The sequence below is a fragment of the Lycium ferocissimum genome, chromosome 7 (genome assembly GCF_029784015.1).
Source record: "Lycium ferocissimum isolate CSIRO_LF1 chromosome 7, AGI_CSIRO_Lferr_CH_V1, whole genome shotgun sequence".
Classification (NCBI taxonomy): domain Eukaryota; kingdom Viridiplantae; phylum Streptophyta; class Magnoliopsida; order Solanales; family Solanaceae; genus Lycium; species Lycium ferocissimum.
The window spans coordinates 1,985,887-2,002,578 of NC_081348.1; positions in this window are offsets into that span (position 1 = coordinate 1,985,887).

Consider the following 16,692-nt stretch of genomic DNA (forward strand, 5'->3'; position numbering starts at 1 on the left):
GGAGTTGGAGTTGTGTGTCACCATAATTTTTGCAAATAATATTTAGTTCTTAAAATGTACTTTTTCTAAAAAGCATGAATATGATTTCTATCCCTCAAGTTTTAAAAACTAGAAAATCATCCAAAGCAATTAATAAACATAATCAACCTGTTACAAGTGTTCTATAAGCAACTATTGGGGTCCTCAGTAGCTCAATTGCCAGTAATTCAGGAAGAGCTATTAGCAGAGGGCCATATGCTGCAAAGGAAACAGCAACTACAACTTATACAACTTGTTACAAGTGAGAAGGTCAAGGATGCACTCATGGGTATAGATGATCACAAGGCACCTGGCTATGATGGATACAATGCATTTTTCTTTAAGAAAAGTGGAAGCGTGGGCAGATATAACAAATGCAATCGGATTCTTCAAAGACGATGAACTCTATAAACCAATCAATCAAGACAAATTAACACTTATCCCAAAAATCAAAAACCCACTGACAATCAAAGACTTCAGGCCCATATCATGTTGTACAGTACTATACAAAGTCATATCCAAAGTGATTACCAATAGACTACAAACAGTAATGAACAGTTTGGTTGATCAAAGCCAAGAAACTTTTATACCAGGGAGGGTTATTACTGACAATGTAATCCTAAGTCATGAACTAGTGAAAGGCTAAAAGGAAGGGATTGGCAAAGATGATCAAGATAGATATGCAAAAGGCCTATGATTCTGTGGAATGGGTATTTATAGAGAAAATGCTTCAAGGGTTGCAGTTTCCAGCAAAGTTCACCAAATGGATAATGTTATGCCTTACTACAGTATCATACTCAATCACCATTAATGGCAAACCTTCAAACCCTTTTGTGGCAAAGAGAGGACTGAGGCAAGGGGACCCCATGTCCCCTTTACTCTTGGTGCTTGTTATGGAATACCTGAGCACATTACTAAAAAGAGTCATAAGGAACCCTGATTTTAAGTACCACCCTAAGTGTGCTAAAACAAAAACTACCCAGCTAGGCTTTGCAGATGATCTACTACTATTTTGCAAAGGGGACACAAAACAAAGGATTCCGATATATTAAAGCTTCCCAGAATTCTCAGCGAAATGATTAATAGCAAATGCATCAAAGAGTGCTATATACTTTGGTGGGGTGCATCCAGTCTAACAAGAACAAATCCCAGCAATACTAGGATTCCAGAAAGGGGAGTTGCCATTCAGATACCTAGGTATTCCATTGAGTTCTAAAAGACTGTCCATTGCCCAATGTCAACCACTAGTGGAGAAGATGCTAGGTAGAGTCACTTCTTGGACAAGTAGATTCCTATCTTATGCAGGGAGGGAACTGCTGATCAAGAGTGTACTGTTCTCTATACAAACATTTTGGACCCAAGTCTTTGTGTTGCCAAAGAAGGTCATTAAGAAGATAGTTACCATTTGCAGAACTTTTCTATGGACAGGTGACAAAGCAGAATCAAAAAAGGCACTATTAGCACAGGATACACTATGCTATCCCAAAACAGTTGGAGGGGTAAATTTCACCAACTTAGAGATATAGAATAAGGTACGCCATATGTAAGCAATCATGGAACCTAAGTTTGAAAAAGGACGTACTTTGGGTAAAGTGGGTTTATGCGTACTATGGAGGAAGTGGGGAGATATGGGAGGCTGAATGCAAACAAGCTTCCTGGTTGATGCAAAAGATTGTCAAAGCTGGGAAGTATGTCCAACAGGCTGGACGTTAGATGTCTCAATTATTAGCCATGGAAAAATTCTCAATTAGCAAAATGTATATGCTACTGAGGGGACAGGTTGAAAAAGTACCTTGGCGGAGGTTAGTCTGTAACAATGTTGGTGCACCAAAGTGGATCTTCCTATTGAGACTAGTAGCACACATCAGAATATACACAAGGGATAGACTAGCAAAGTGGGGTGTGACAAGAACAACTACATGTCCATTGTGCAGCTTATGTGATGAGAGTGTCAACCACTTGTTTTTCCAGTGTGAATTTTCAACAGAGGTGTGGCAAAGACTACTACATTGGCAGGGTATACACAGACAGGTTATGCAATGGGAAGATGAACTACAATGGGCAACAGGGCACTATAAAGGAAGATCGAAGACAAGTCAAGTGTACGTATTTAATGGTGCTAAGTGGCGATCTACTTTATATGGCAGAAAGGAACTTAAGGGTGTTTCAAAGTAAACAAAGGCCGTTATATACTTATCAGGCATTTGGTGCAAGAAATTGTCTTTAGAGGTCAAAAATTTCCTAGACTAGCAAGTGTGTTTCAAGAATTTAATTGGTATCCATAGGGTAGTAAGTCATACATAAGCATAAGAACATCTTGAAGGTTGGGACAATGTCCAACCTCAGGTTATTTGCGTTGTAACTGTTTTCACTTGGTAATGAAATCATTTTATTGCCAAAAAAAAAAAAAAAAAAAAACATAATCAGTGCGTAAACACTGACCCATCAAACCCACCTTGCACTTGTACTCCATACAAAATTCAACAAGAACTAAACCAAGTAGCTGTAAACACTACCAATACTAGAAAAAGATTCGAACAAGAATGACCCAGAATAAAAATATGTTTCTTTCCCATTTCGAAGCCGATTCTTTAATACAAAACTAAAATGACCCAGTGCGTTTCTTTTCACCTACGAGCTACTATAACTATTACACTTCATAAATTCTATACACTATAGATAATGGATGTTATACACCTATAACAACATTTGACATTTAAATAATAATGGTTGTTATGGACAAAAAAGATGCATAAAATCTTTTTTTTTTTTAATGTAATAAAAAATAACAAAATTATTTAAATTTTAGATATCAAAGATATGCATACTTCACTAACTAAACATTAAAGAAAGTTAATACAATTTCAATAAATTTATAACTGAAGGTATAAAGTTTTAAGCTCTAAAGCACACATTTTAAATCTACTTGAAAATTAAATTCTTTCAAGATTGATGGAAGAAATTTATAATTGTAGCTTGTTTCGTAGATTTCAATGTCTTAGTGGTGATATAACGCTTGTTTTCCTTTTTGAAAATTATTCATAAATAAAAATAATACACAATGATATTTTTAGATTACAAATATGTAATATTCTGTCATAAATATAGTACTCAATATTTGATCAAAATCTCTACACTTGTTACTGGTAATCATAGATATTATATTTTTATAAAGATTATTAATTATTATATTACCAAAAAAAGAAGACAACTGTTATATGGGGGTAATTTTACAAAGAGTCTTCTGTTATAAAGTTGGTTGTTGTTGTTATAGGTAAAATGTTGTTATAGAGAAGTAAAATATAACATTAAAAATCAATTTTAAAAAAACTTAGCTGTTATAGAGAGGTGTTGTTATATGCGGATGTTGTTATAGAGAGATCTGACAGTATAATTCTCCCACATTTTGTGAACAATTTGTTCTCGTCGAGCATGCATTTCCAGATCAGCTGACCGAGAAGACGAAGTAGCATTGTTAATGCCCGTTAGTTGTTCATCGGTGTCATCAACATCTATATCATCATGTTCATACTTTGTAAATATTCCATCGTTGCTTTGGCGTTCCCCCAAAAAAATTGTGCAACACAAGCAATTACAATCCTAACTTGTGTGTCTATATCATAATTGTCCATGCACTGTGGGAGTATTCTGAATCTACTTTTTCATGCTCCTAATTTTCTTTCAATTACATTTGCATAGAGATTAGCGCCTATAGTTAAATAATTCTTTGTTGTTTTGAGTCTCTCTTTCACTCCCTCTGTAGTCTTGCAAATGATACCATATTCGTTTGAATGGATCTAAAAATCCTTTCGTATTCCGCAACCAACGTCAACAACATAATGTTTATCTATCAAAATAAATAAATGTAACTACTCAAACTAGCTAACAACAAATGAAATCTAATGTATTTCAAGTTATATACCTTATGGTGGAAAAGGAAATTTTGCCTCTGGGTCAACAATCGCATTCTCAAGAACTTTATTGTCATGTGCAGTACCTTCCCAACCAGTTGCGATAAAGGTGAACCGCACATCAAAATCACATACAGATAATACATTTTGCGAAGTAAATCCTTAGTGGTTATGATATGCTTGTTGTTTATTTTTTGGGACCTCCCCTTGTACATATGTCCCATCAATTGCACCAACACAATCCTACCAAACTCAAATATAGAATTCATCAATTAGAATAAAAGAAGCAGCGATAACTTTGTTTGCAGGACAATTTATTCCAATTCTCAAGTTCTGATCTACATGGCATTGGTAACTAAGAATACAACAAACGCACTATAGCTTCAACAAACTCACTATAGCTACTTCATTAGTGACGTTGTGAAATTTATTCACAAGATATCTAAGTCATTAAAAAAATAACTCTGCTTATTTGATCATAATCAAATAGAAAATGCATTTTTATAGCTTTGACAGAAGGTCATAGTAAAAAGGCATCTAACTTTATGTTCACAATAATTCAATTAAGTATTTAGCAACATCAAGATACAAAAATGCCAAACTATTGAGTCTTAGAAGCACTTGTTTCACAAAACTGTTGAGTCCATGTAGGGAAATTAGAAGATTGGTGTCACGACCCAACCCGAGGGCCATGACGGGCACCCAAAGCTAACCTACCAAGCACCACATGACATACATGCACCTCATAATCAAATCTAAGTGGACCACAAAGATAACTCATAAATATCATAATCTGTAAAGGCTTGAGTCCAAGAGATAAATGCACATCTATTCATTCGCTATCAAACTATGCCCATATATATATACACACAAAAGCTGACAAGGCTGCCAAAATGATATACAAAATATGAACTGATGAGGTTATAGAACATCTAACTATATACATCTATCTACGAGCCTCTACATGGAGTGCATAACATTGTAAGAACAAATGACAGGACCCCGCCATGCCCATATATACACAAAAGAATAGTACCAGCTAAACTGCAGCTCTGGAATGAGCAGAGCGCTCCTATACAATCACTGATGAAGTAGCCTAGAGGTCTGGTTCGTCTCCCTGTCTATCTGCGGGCATGAACGCAGCGTCCACAAATAAAAGGACGTCAGTATGAATAATGTACCGAGTATGTAAGGCATGAATAACAGAATAACAAAAGTATGAAGATAATCATAAGATAAAGCGATCAACATGTACCTCTGAATGCCTCTTAAGGCGGATGTCATGCATTCTTAGCTTCAAGAAAAAACATTATCATATATACACATATATAATATCCTGCTCGGCCATTTAGGCTCGGTGTTATCATCATATCATCATCATCTCACGTCCAGGGCATCCCGCATCCGGGGTAACATCATAATCTGCCCACTGCAGTGGTGTGCACATCTACGTGCCTGCCCAGCCGACTATAGCGCGGCTCAATGTGAGAAAATACATACATATATATAGCATGCATGAGAGCCCAAATAAAAGCTATAACTCTATTGGAGTGACGTAAGGTCGGTAGCCTCCGATTATCATTATGGAATTATCATCATAAACATATCTCATCTTGAAGGAACAATAACCATAAGGTGAGATCAACATCAATGAATAAGATCAATAATCATATGATAAAGATCAATAATCATGAGATAAATGTTAACAATATCATAAGAACATCAAGACCCATAAGCTTCTAGTATTTCTAGGAATGGAGTCATTATGAAGGACATTTGTGTAGGTTCGTATCAATATGATCATGCCATAAGAAAGAAAAGGGACAGCCTTAACATACCTTGTCTCCTTAGTTATACGGATCCCACAAGTCCTCGTACGCTCTACGAATGATTATCTATAGTAAACGAATTATCTGTATCAACAATGGGTCATAACTTATAAGAGAACTCATTTAGACATTTTTTCGAACATCTTATGTGCATAAGATTCATGTAACTTGTTTTACGCGATCCTATACATGTTTCGGTACCACCAAACCTTTACTAGCTCTTTTCCATTTTCATAACTCACTTAACAATCCAACAACTTCATACTACAACTTTATTTGCACAAACCAGCCCAACAACATCACAACCATATCAAGTATAGAACAATTCATAACTCAAACATAGGTAAGAACAAGTTCTAGCACAACTTAAACTTTACTTTCACAATTTCTCCTTCCCATAAGTTGTGTAAAGGCCAAATAATAATATAAACATGAAGATGGAGTAATAAATTACCTTCAATCACAAGGATAACTCTAGATTATAAATTCACTTCCAAGAAGTCTCCAAATTCAGCACAACAAGGGGAAAAACAATATGATGATGATCATGGAATTCTTGATGTTAAAATCACTTGGTTTGCCCTTGATTTTGGTCTTAGATCATAAGAGGACTTGTTGAGAGAGTTTTGGGAGTGTTTAGGTCCAAAATGGTGAAATAATGATTGAGGGTTGAATTGGGTCTTTTTATAGTAGTCTAGAAAATTCTGGACCGACATCATCTACAGCGAGGTCTGCGGCGTCGCAGACACTATCTGAGAGCCACATGTCATGTCTCAGACCTTGCTGATCATCAAAATTCTCTGTCACCATCTACTGCACCATCTGTGTCTCTCAGACATGGTCTGCGACTTACAGGTTGTGCTCTGAGAGCCACATATTGCGCCATAATGTGACACCTTATCGAACTTTCACTGAAACTTAACTCCGATGATCCGAAAAGTCTTAGAGCTTCTCGAAGCTTACTAAATATTGTTTTACTCTCTTATATACCCAAGATGGACATGTCTATCCTCATAACCTCAAAAAATTAGTCCCGCTTCCCAAGACTAGGACAACTAGTACTCGACGAAACTCAACGTACAAAAATGCGAGGTGTAGCATCCTTCCCCCCTTAGAAACATTCGTCATCGAATGTTAGACTCTTGAGGGTCTTACAAAAATTTTGGCAGAGTTTCCCATGTAATTGTACCACTACCAATTTGTCACAACAACTCAAAATATACAACGCCACAACAAAAAATAAGAATAATGGCCTCCCACAACCAGAAATTGTAAGAAATGAAACAATACGCACCTGAAGGCAGTGGTGTCTCTGTCTGCACTTCCTCTGGAAGTGGAAATAAGTGCGGATCCTTGGATCTCATATGTTACACCTTGGGGGAAATTCATGCTATTCGCATGATGAGTAGACTACCATAAGCCTAGAGTGTACATGGATCCCTTACAAGTAAGAAAGGGTACTTATTAATTCTAATTAAGATTCCAAAGACATTTGAGGCAAAAGAAGAAAGTTCGTCGGAGAAAGTTAAGGTAGAGTCATGTGAGAGTTTCACATCATTTGAGTTAAGAATTGCTTAGAATCACTTTGAGGAGAGATATGGAGCCCCTTGGATGGTTAATGAAGTATTATATAAGTTCCTAGAAGTTTTCATAACGATTGGAGGTCAAATGAATCAAAGAGAGCACGATTGCGCAAAAATCGGGAAAATTGGGGCAGTGTGCGCTCGCACACTGAGTGTGCTGAGCCGCACACTATGCGCCAACTCCCCAAATTGGGAGAGCTCACTGCCCAGCACCTCCCCTAAGTGGTGGGGAGAGTGTGCGACCGCACACTCAGTGTGCAAGGTCGCATACTCTCGGCCAACTTGGTCGGGGAGTGAAAATGCTACCTTTTTAAATCCCAAATGACCCTAAGTTCATTTCCAACCTTCCCCACTTATTTATCCACCTATGTAGACACTTCCAAAGAGTTCCTAAGGGTTTCATACCACCTACATCCTTCCATAACTATCTAAAGAGAGAATCATCATTAACTCACCAAGGTAATCCAAGAAAGGTGATTGTTCTTGACTTCTTTCAAAGCTAGACTAAATTTGGTCTTGAAAGGAGTTGAGCCAGGCGAGGTTCCTTAACCATAAGGTATGTTTTCCATCTTATTTATATGGTTTTAGGGATGTAAAGGTTTAGTGACCCCTTATAAAGGAAAAGAATTGTTACACCCCTCGGCTTCGTAGTGGTAGAACTTATGATTTCTTAGTTGGGTATGCCTTGGGAATTAAGACCAGAGCCCGAGTTTTGGAGATAGAAAGTGTCTTACCCCGTGTGCAATGGTACCAGCAGGTATTCCTGGTGATTTACAGGATTAGAAGTTGAACGAATCGAATCGACGCAATCCGAACTGAAGCGGAAAAGTCTGCAGGCACCAGTCGTGATCGACGGGTCGTCGAACCTGTCAACGGACCGTCGTTGTACGGCATCGATAGGGTTCCGCAGCCCTGCATTCTGCAGGCGCAGATCGACGAGCACGTCGACGGACCGTCGACCCGCTCGTCGAACCGGACCACTGAAGCATTTAATTCTCCGAGTATAAATACATGATCCACGACTTTATGTCTTATTTCTCTCATTCCCAGATTAGAAAACCCTAATATTTTGCTCTCCCAACATTTATGGCATAGTAGTGAAGATTTGACAAGACCCGGACCCGTAAACCTTAGAGCTTGTGAAGAAGGTTGTTTCTAGGGTTTTTCCAAGAATGGGAAACTTAGGAAGTTGAAGTTAAAGTGATTCTTGGGATTCTTGACCCCTCAAGGTATGTAAATGATTTTTACCCTTGTATTTAAGTTAGTTACTAAGAGTTTTGGTGGTTCATGTAAAGAGAAGATAGCTATGAAAGTGATAAGTCAATGAAAGGTTAAATAGTTCTTTTGGGGTTATGTCAAGAGATGATTGAGAGATGTGTTTGGGTATATCTTGTTATGAGGGTGTTGCCATTAATGTTATCCTTGATATTGTAGTTAAGATTGGATGGAAATAGGAGTTGAGGGTTTTCTACGTTTTCAAGGGATATGTTGTCCATAGTTGTTAAGCTCTTTTGTAATTATGATGATTAGTGAGTAAGGTGAATAGCCTAATTAAGGCCTATGTTATCTTAATTGTAGACTTATGAGTTCAAGGAATAAGAGTTGGACGAATGAATATATCTCCAGGTATGTTAAGGTTATTCCTTTTTTTTTTTTTTGGCATGATCCCATGATATGAACCGATAAACGAGTAAGAGAGTTTCCATATTACTCTATTCTTATAAGTACTAAGAGAAATACAGTTTTGATGTTCCCGTACCCCGGCTATGGTATTTCCCCATATTCAGACCTTGTGATTTCTTGTCCTAGTAGTATGAGTCCAGTAAGGCCCATGAGAGGCAAACTGTCATTTTATTGTTTTAAGAATCTTGTCGTTCAGTTCTACTTGCACTATGCATTCACTTTCAGTTCTCAGGGGTACAGTGAAGGGCACACTTGACAGGGGGTGAGGGTGTGACCTGTGATATTACGTTGTACATGTGAAAGGCACACTTGACAGGGGTGAAGGTGTGTCTTATGAGTGATCCAGGGGTGACCTATGATGTTGGAGTGTATACATGAGAAAGGCACACTTGACAGGGGGTGAAAGTGTGGCCTGTGATGTGACAATGAGGTGTGTACCTCCTATATATATGTGTGTGTGTGTGTGTGTGTGTGTGTGTGTGTGTGTGTGCATGTCCATGTTTTCTGACATACAGATTTAGTCAGAGGCAGACAGATACTAGTTCATACAGATTCATGCAGATAGTCATTCCAGCTTATGAGTTCAGATTTTATTCATGATTTCTATACATATATACATGTTGTCTTTATGCCTTACATATTCAGTACATTATCCGTACTGACTCCCCGTTGCTCGGGGGGCTGCGTTCATGCCGCGAGTACGGGTAGACGGAGGTGGTCCGGATTAGTAGACCTTATCCGGCGGCGATCGGTGCACTCCATTCGATCCGGAGTTGCGGTCTATTTTGGTAGGCCATTCTTTTGAGATGTATATAGATAGGTAGAGGTCTGTAGACAGTTGTATGTAGTAGTCAGCCTAGCTGGCTTGCATTGTTCTTCCGCATGTTATGTATATATATATACAGATTGTACGGAGTTTGGATGTTTCCTCTTTATGAGATTAGTTTGTGCCATTTATCGGCTATTGATGCTTAGTACGTTTCAGATAAGTGTTTAGGGGTGTTTGGTCGCTAGAGGTCAGACTCCTTGTCATGGCTCATCGGTTTGGGTCGTGACAAGAATTAAAGTGGAGAAGCCATGGATGTTGTAGTGAGGAAGATGACTATGATGCAAACTTGAAAAGGGGATTTTGGTTGGAATTGATGCTAAATTGAATATAATTACTTGAATATGATATTATGGATGTTGATAGTGTGATTTGGAAGCTGTATTATGATATGGTGAAAGATAGTGAAATAGAGGAAATGTTGCCCAAATTCCGTTAGCCTCTAGTTACTCTAAATTGATCTTAAGCGTATTTTCCATAACCTAAATTTAGTACAAATTTTCTTAAATGCAGAGTTGTGAGCTTAGAAGGAGAACGTTTAGTTGTTAAGAAGACGCAAAGGTATGTAAGGCTAGTCCTTTTCTTTCGTAAAGGCATGACTCTTATATTACTATCTTCTATACTTTTCCATGACCTTCTTACATCCCAAAAGCTGGATGTTTATGATTCTTAAGAGTTTCTTATGAGATAGAGAAGAGATATGTTCTATGATAATGATGATGATGATGATGCTATTTCTAGAAATTCAAAGATTATGAGATGATGTCATTATGAGCTTGATAACCCTATTTCATGATTTCATTGGTGCTATTCTTGTTGTCGTCATCCCTTATGATATTAGTTCCTTCAAGGTGAGACATAGCAATGATGATTATTCCATAATATAATCGAAGGTTATCGATCTTACGTCACTCCAATAGAGTTATGGTTTTTACTTGAGCTCTCATGCATGCTTTATGTTATGTATATGATGATGATTACACCATGCCAAGTTGGCCTGGCAGACACCACTACGATAAGCGTAGTGGGCAGCTATGATGATAATTACACCATGCCTAGTTGGCCGGGCAGACACCACTACGAAAGCGTAGTGGGCAGCTATGATGATAATTACACCGTGCCTAGTTGGCCGGGCAGACACCACTAGTGGGCGGCATGAGATGGTTACCCCGGACGCGGGTTAACGATGATCACACCGTACCTATATGGTTGGGCAGTTTATATTTATATATATACATATGATATGATGTTGTTTTGATATGAGAGTTAGCATGCATGACTCCGCCTTAAGACACAATCAGTCACAGGTTACCTCTTCATCTTATGTTCTCTTATTTCTTTATTATACTGTTGTACATGCCTTACATACTCAGTACATTGTTCGTACTGACGTCCTTTTTTTTATGGACGCTGTGTTCATACTCACAGGTAGACAGAGAGACGGTCCGAATTCCTAGGAGCATATTCAGCAGACATATAGGAGCACTCCACTACTTCAGAGTTGCCGCTCATTGGTATATTCTTTTGTGTACATACTTGGGTATGGTGGGGTCCTGTCCCGTCCTTATGATTTCAGTATTCCAGTTAGAGGCTCGTAGATACTTATGTGTGGGGTAGTAGATGTTATGTGACCTTTTCAGTGTATATCCTGTACATCATTTTGTGGCCTTGTGGCTTATGTATATGTGTGTTCTGAGAAGTGCACGAGGATCGTTTTCTAATAAGCTTTGCGTTGGGAATGGTGTATGTTCACGTTGAGTTTGATGATAAGTTCGATAGGTGGTGCTCGGTAGGATAGCTCCGGGTACCCGTCATGGCCCTCTAGTTGGGTCGTGACATCATATCCTCTTCAGCTTCCCAAGTCATCTCTTCCATATTCTTGTTCCTCCAAAGGACTTTAACTGAAGCTACATCTTTAGTCCTTAACCTCCAAACTTTTGTATCTAGTATGGCAATGGGAACCTCTTTGTAAGAAAATTGCTCGGTAACCTGAACATCATCTACGGATACAACTCTGGAAGGATCTCCTATACACTTGCGAAGCATTGACACATGGAAAACCGGATGAACTGACACCAAATCTGAAGGTAGATCTAACTCATAGGCCACTTGTCCCACTCTGCGTACAATCTTGTAAGGCCTAATGTATCGTGGACTAAGCTTACCTTTCTTACCAAACCTCATAACTCCTTTCATAGGCGATACCTTCAAGAATACCCAGTCATTAACCTAGAATTCTAAATCTCGTCGATGATTATCTACGTAGGACTTCTGACGACTCTGGGCTGCCAATAATCGATCCTGAATAAGCTTAACCTTCTCCATTGCTTGCTGAATCAAATCTGGCCCTATTAATTTAGATTCCCTAACTTCGAACCATCTAACTGGTGATCTACACTTCCGTTCATATAAAGCCTCATACGGGGCCATATGGATACTGGAATGATAGTTATTATTATACGCGAACTCACTAAGCGGCAAATAATCATCCCAACTACCTTTGAAGTCTAGCACACATGCCCACAACGTATCTTCAAGAGGCTGAATAGTACGCTCAGCCTGTCCATCAGTCTGGTGTTGAAATGTTGTTCTAAGACTTACTTGAGTCCCCAAACCCTTCTAGAAAGACTTCCAAATATTAGCTGTAAACTGCGCACCTCTGTCGGAGATGATTCATACCGGCACACCGTGGAGTCATACTATTTCCTTGATATAAAGCTCTGCATAATCTTCAGCTGAGTATGTAGTCCTGATAGGTAGAAAATGAGCCGATTTTGTAAGTCTATCAACAATTACCCATATGGAATCAAAATTACGCTGAGATCGAGGCAAACCTGTAATAAAATCCATGTTGATTACTTCCCATTTCCAAGTCAGAATTTCAATGGCTTGTAATAATCCACCGGGCTTCTGATGCTCAATCTTTGCCTACTGACAGTTAGGACATTGAGCTACAAACTCTGCTATGTCTTTCTTCATTCCGTCTCACTAATAAATTAACTTAATATCATGATACATCTTTGTCGCTCCCGGATGAACAGAATAACGGGAATAATGGGCTTCACCCAAAACCTGGCGACGTAACCCTACAATATTAGGAACACATAGTCTGCCTCGGTATCTAAGAACTCCATCTGCAGAAATCTCAAATGGTGAATTTTTCTTCCAAGGAGAAGTATCTCTGTAATGAACTAACATGGGATCCTCTTGTTGTCGCTCTTTCACCTCAACTACTAAAGGCGAGACAGCTGAATCCTGAATTGTAACTCTCGTATCGCCCGAGTCCAATAATCGAACTCCTAGGCTAGCTAACTACTGAAGCTCACGAGCTAACTCCCTTTTCTCTGGCTGGACATCACATATGCTACCCATGTATCTATGGCTAAGAGCATTGGCTACTACGTTCACCTTTCCAGGATGGTACAAGATGCTAACATTATAATCTTTCAATAGCTCCAACCACTACCTTTGCCACAAATTCAACTCCTTCTGCTTGAAAATATACTGGAGACTCTTATAGTTTGTATAGATGTTAACATGGATGCTATATAAATAGTTCCTCCACATCTTCAATGCATGAATCACTGCAGCCAATTCTAGATCATGGGTCAGATATTTTTTCTCGTGTTTCCGCAACTATCTTGAAGCATAAGCAATAGATTTACCGTGTTGAATCAGTACACAACCTGGTCCAACACCTGAAGCATCATAATAGATAACATAGCCTTCCAATCCTTTTGGAAGTGTCAGAACCGGGGCCGAAGTCAATCTATTCTTCAACTCCTGAAAACTGCGCTCACAAGCATCCGTCTATTGAAATTTAGCTGATTTCTGAGTTAGCTTCGTCAGTGGTGCAGAAATAGAAGAAAAACCTTCTACAAATCTTCTGTAATAACCTGCCAAGTCCAGAAAACTACGAACTTCCATAGGTGTTGTAGGTCTCGGCCAAGTCTTCACAGTTTCAATCTTACGGTACCCACCCAAATACCATCAGCCGAAATAATATGCCCCAGAAAAGTTACAGAATTCAACCAGAACTCACATTTAGAGAAATTCGCATACAACTCTCGGGCCTCAAGAACTCTAAGGACAGCACGTAAATGATCTGCATGCTTTGCTTCGGATCGAGAATATACCAGAATATCATCGATAAACACAATCGCAAATGAATTTAGGAAAATCCTGAATATACTATTCATCAAATCAATAAATACTACTGGTGCATTAGTCAATCCGAATGACATTACCCAAAACTCGAAATGACCATATCTAGTTCTAAAAGTTGTCTTCAGAATGTTTTTCTCTCTAACTCTCACCTGGTGATACCCTGATCTTAAATGTATCTTTGAGACCATTTACCACCCTGCAACTGATCAAATAAATCATCAATTCTGGGTAATGGATATTTATTCTTGATAGTCACCTTGTTTAGCTATCTATAATCAATGCACATCCGCAAGGAGCCATCTTTCTTTCTCACAAATAACACTGGTGCTCCCCACGGTGACGTACTAGGTCTGATAAAATCTTTCTCAAGCAAGTCTTTCAATTGCTCCTTTAACTCTCTTAACTCGGCAACTGCCATTCTATAAGGAGGAATAGATATTGGCTTAGTATCTAGTAGTACATCAACAGCAAAATCAATCTCGGGCTCTAGTGGAAAACCTGGAAGCTTGTCCGGGAATACATCCAGAAACTCATTAACTACTGGGACAGACTGAAGAGTCGGCAGCTTTGCTTCTGTATCTTGAACCCGTACAAGATCATAAATGCAACTCTTAGCAATCATCTTTCTTTCCTTAAGATAGGAAATAAACCTACCTTTCGGCGATACTGTATTACCCTTCCATTCCAGAACTGGCTCTCCCAGAAACTGAAAATGAACCATTTTCGTTCTACAATCAACATTGGCATAATAAGAAGCCAACCAATCCATAACCATAATAACATCAAAATCTACCATATTTAATTCAATCAAATCTGCCATAGTATGACGATCACAGACTATAACCACACAATTTCTATACACCCGTCTAGCTATCACTGGGTCATCAACGGGTATAGATACCTCAAAAATTTTAATCGACTCAGGTTTTACCCCAAACCGACCGGCAATATAAGGAGTAACATACGACAACGTAGAACCTGGATCAATCAATGCATTCATGTCATGAGAAGATACTGATAATATACCTGTAACAACATCGGGCGAAGACTCAAGATCCTGTCGTCCAGCCAGTGCATAGATGCAGCTCTGTGGATAGCTCGAACTAGACGCTCCCTCTCTGCCTCCACCATTGCCTGCTGACGTCTGAGAGCCTTTCCCCATAGGGTGTACAGACGAGGTCGAACCAGCTGCTGATCCTGTGGGCTGAACTATACCTCTACCACCTCTCGATGGACAGTTACGCAACATATGTCATGTCTGACCGCAGGCATAACAAGCATCTGAACTTAACTGGCACTGTCTCGAATGTAGGTTACCATACTGAGTACATCGTGGTAAAGGTGGCCTTATCTGTCCTGAATCACCCCTATACTGGGAATTCGAGGCTCTAGAACTCTGACCCGGCCCAGAATGAATAGGTCGATCAAATCTTTGGCCTGTAAATCGCGAAGGTGCACTAGCCGCTGAATGGTTGGAGTGCCTAAAATACTGTTGCCTCTGACCCCCTCTGATCTCACTAACAACACCTGAGGATCTAGCTCTCTTACTATAACACCTATCATGCTCATGCTCAACCCTCCGCTGCTACTGACGTTCCTCAAGATTCTGAGCGTGTGCCTATATATATATATATTCATTTCTTAAGGTTAGGTTTGTGGGCCTACCTAAGCTCATCAGTTTACTATTTTCACCCATAGTTGGGCCTTCACGTCATTTTCACCCATGACTGGGCCTTCAAACAATATTAGCTTCCCTTGTCTTCATTTGGACTCGATAAAAGAAATAGTGTTGGGCCTCTGGCCCAACCAGGTTTAATGCAAGAGTGGCCCGAATGGCCAAAGTTGAGATTTACATGAGACGCGAAGAGGATGAGGATTAGTATCTATCTTAAGTATTCAAAATAATATGTAATTAGTTAAAGTAAAGTAGACAAAACCAACAAGCATGAAGATAAACAAGTGAGATGAAATAAATGGGCCTCTGTCAAAATAAAACAAGTTCAGGCCCAAGCAGGTCATCAAAAAAGCGAGGACTAGCAGGTTGAGCTAAACACACATCAGGTTTTAATACAAAGGCCCCATAGGTATTAGAGATGAAGCAGTCCTTAAATGGAAAAACACTTAACAACAGTCTGAGATAGATGATACAGGTCATATACACCAAATATACTAACTGATATATATATTGGATGTTTGCAGAGTTGAATATACTCTGTATATTTTGAGTATATTCCCCTTGCATACCCCAGAAATCCAATTATTCAAATGAAGAAACAGGAAAAGACACTCATGGGGTGCTCAATATGCATTTAGATCAAGATGGACTATGGATAAATATTTAACACAAACAACCATCAAAATTTTCAATTATATGCAATTCGGTCAAATCATCATGCTAGAAGGTTTTTAGATTAAAACAGGACACATTCATGTAGTAATATATCACGACAACGAACCAAGCAGGACTAAATTTAGCAATATACAAGAGCCAAATATGATTCCTTAGGAACGGTGCATAGGATCAGATCACATAGGCATAGCATGTGGTCCTTATTAAACATTAACAACAGGGATTCAGCCTAACAGGATAGGGAATAACAGGTTAATATCTTAAGCATGATCAAATCTAACAGAAACTAACAATATGGTCCAAATAGGCAGAGTATCTTTTCATT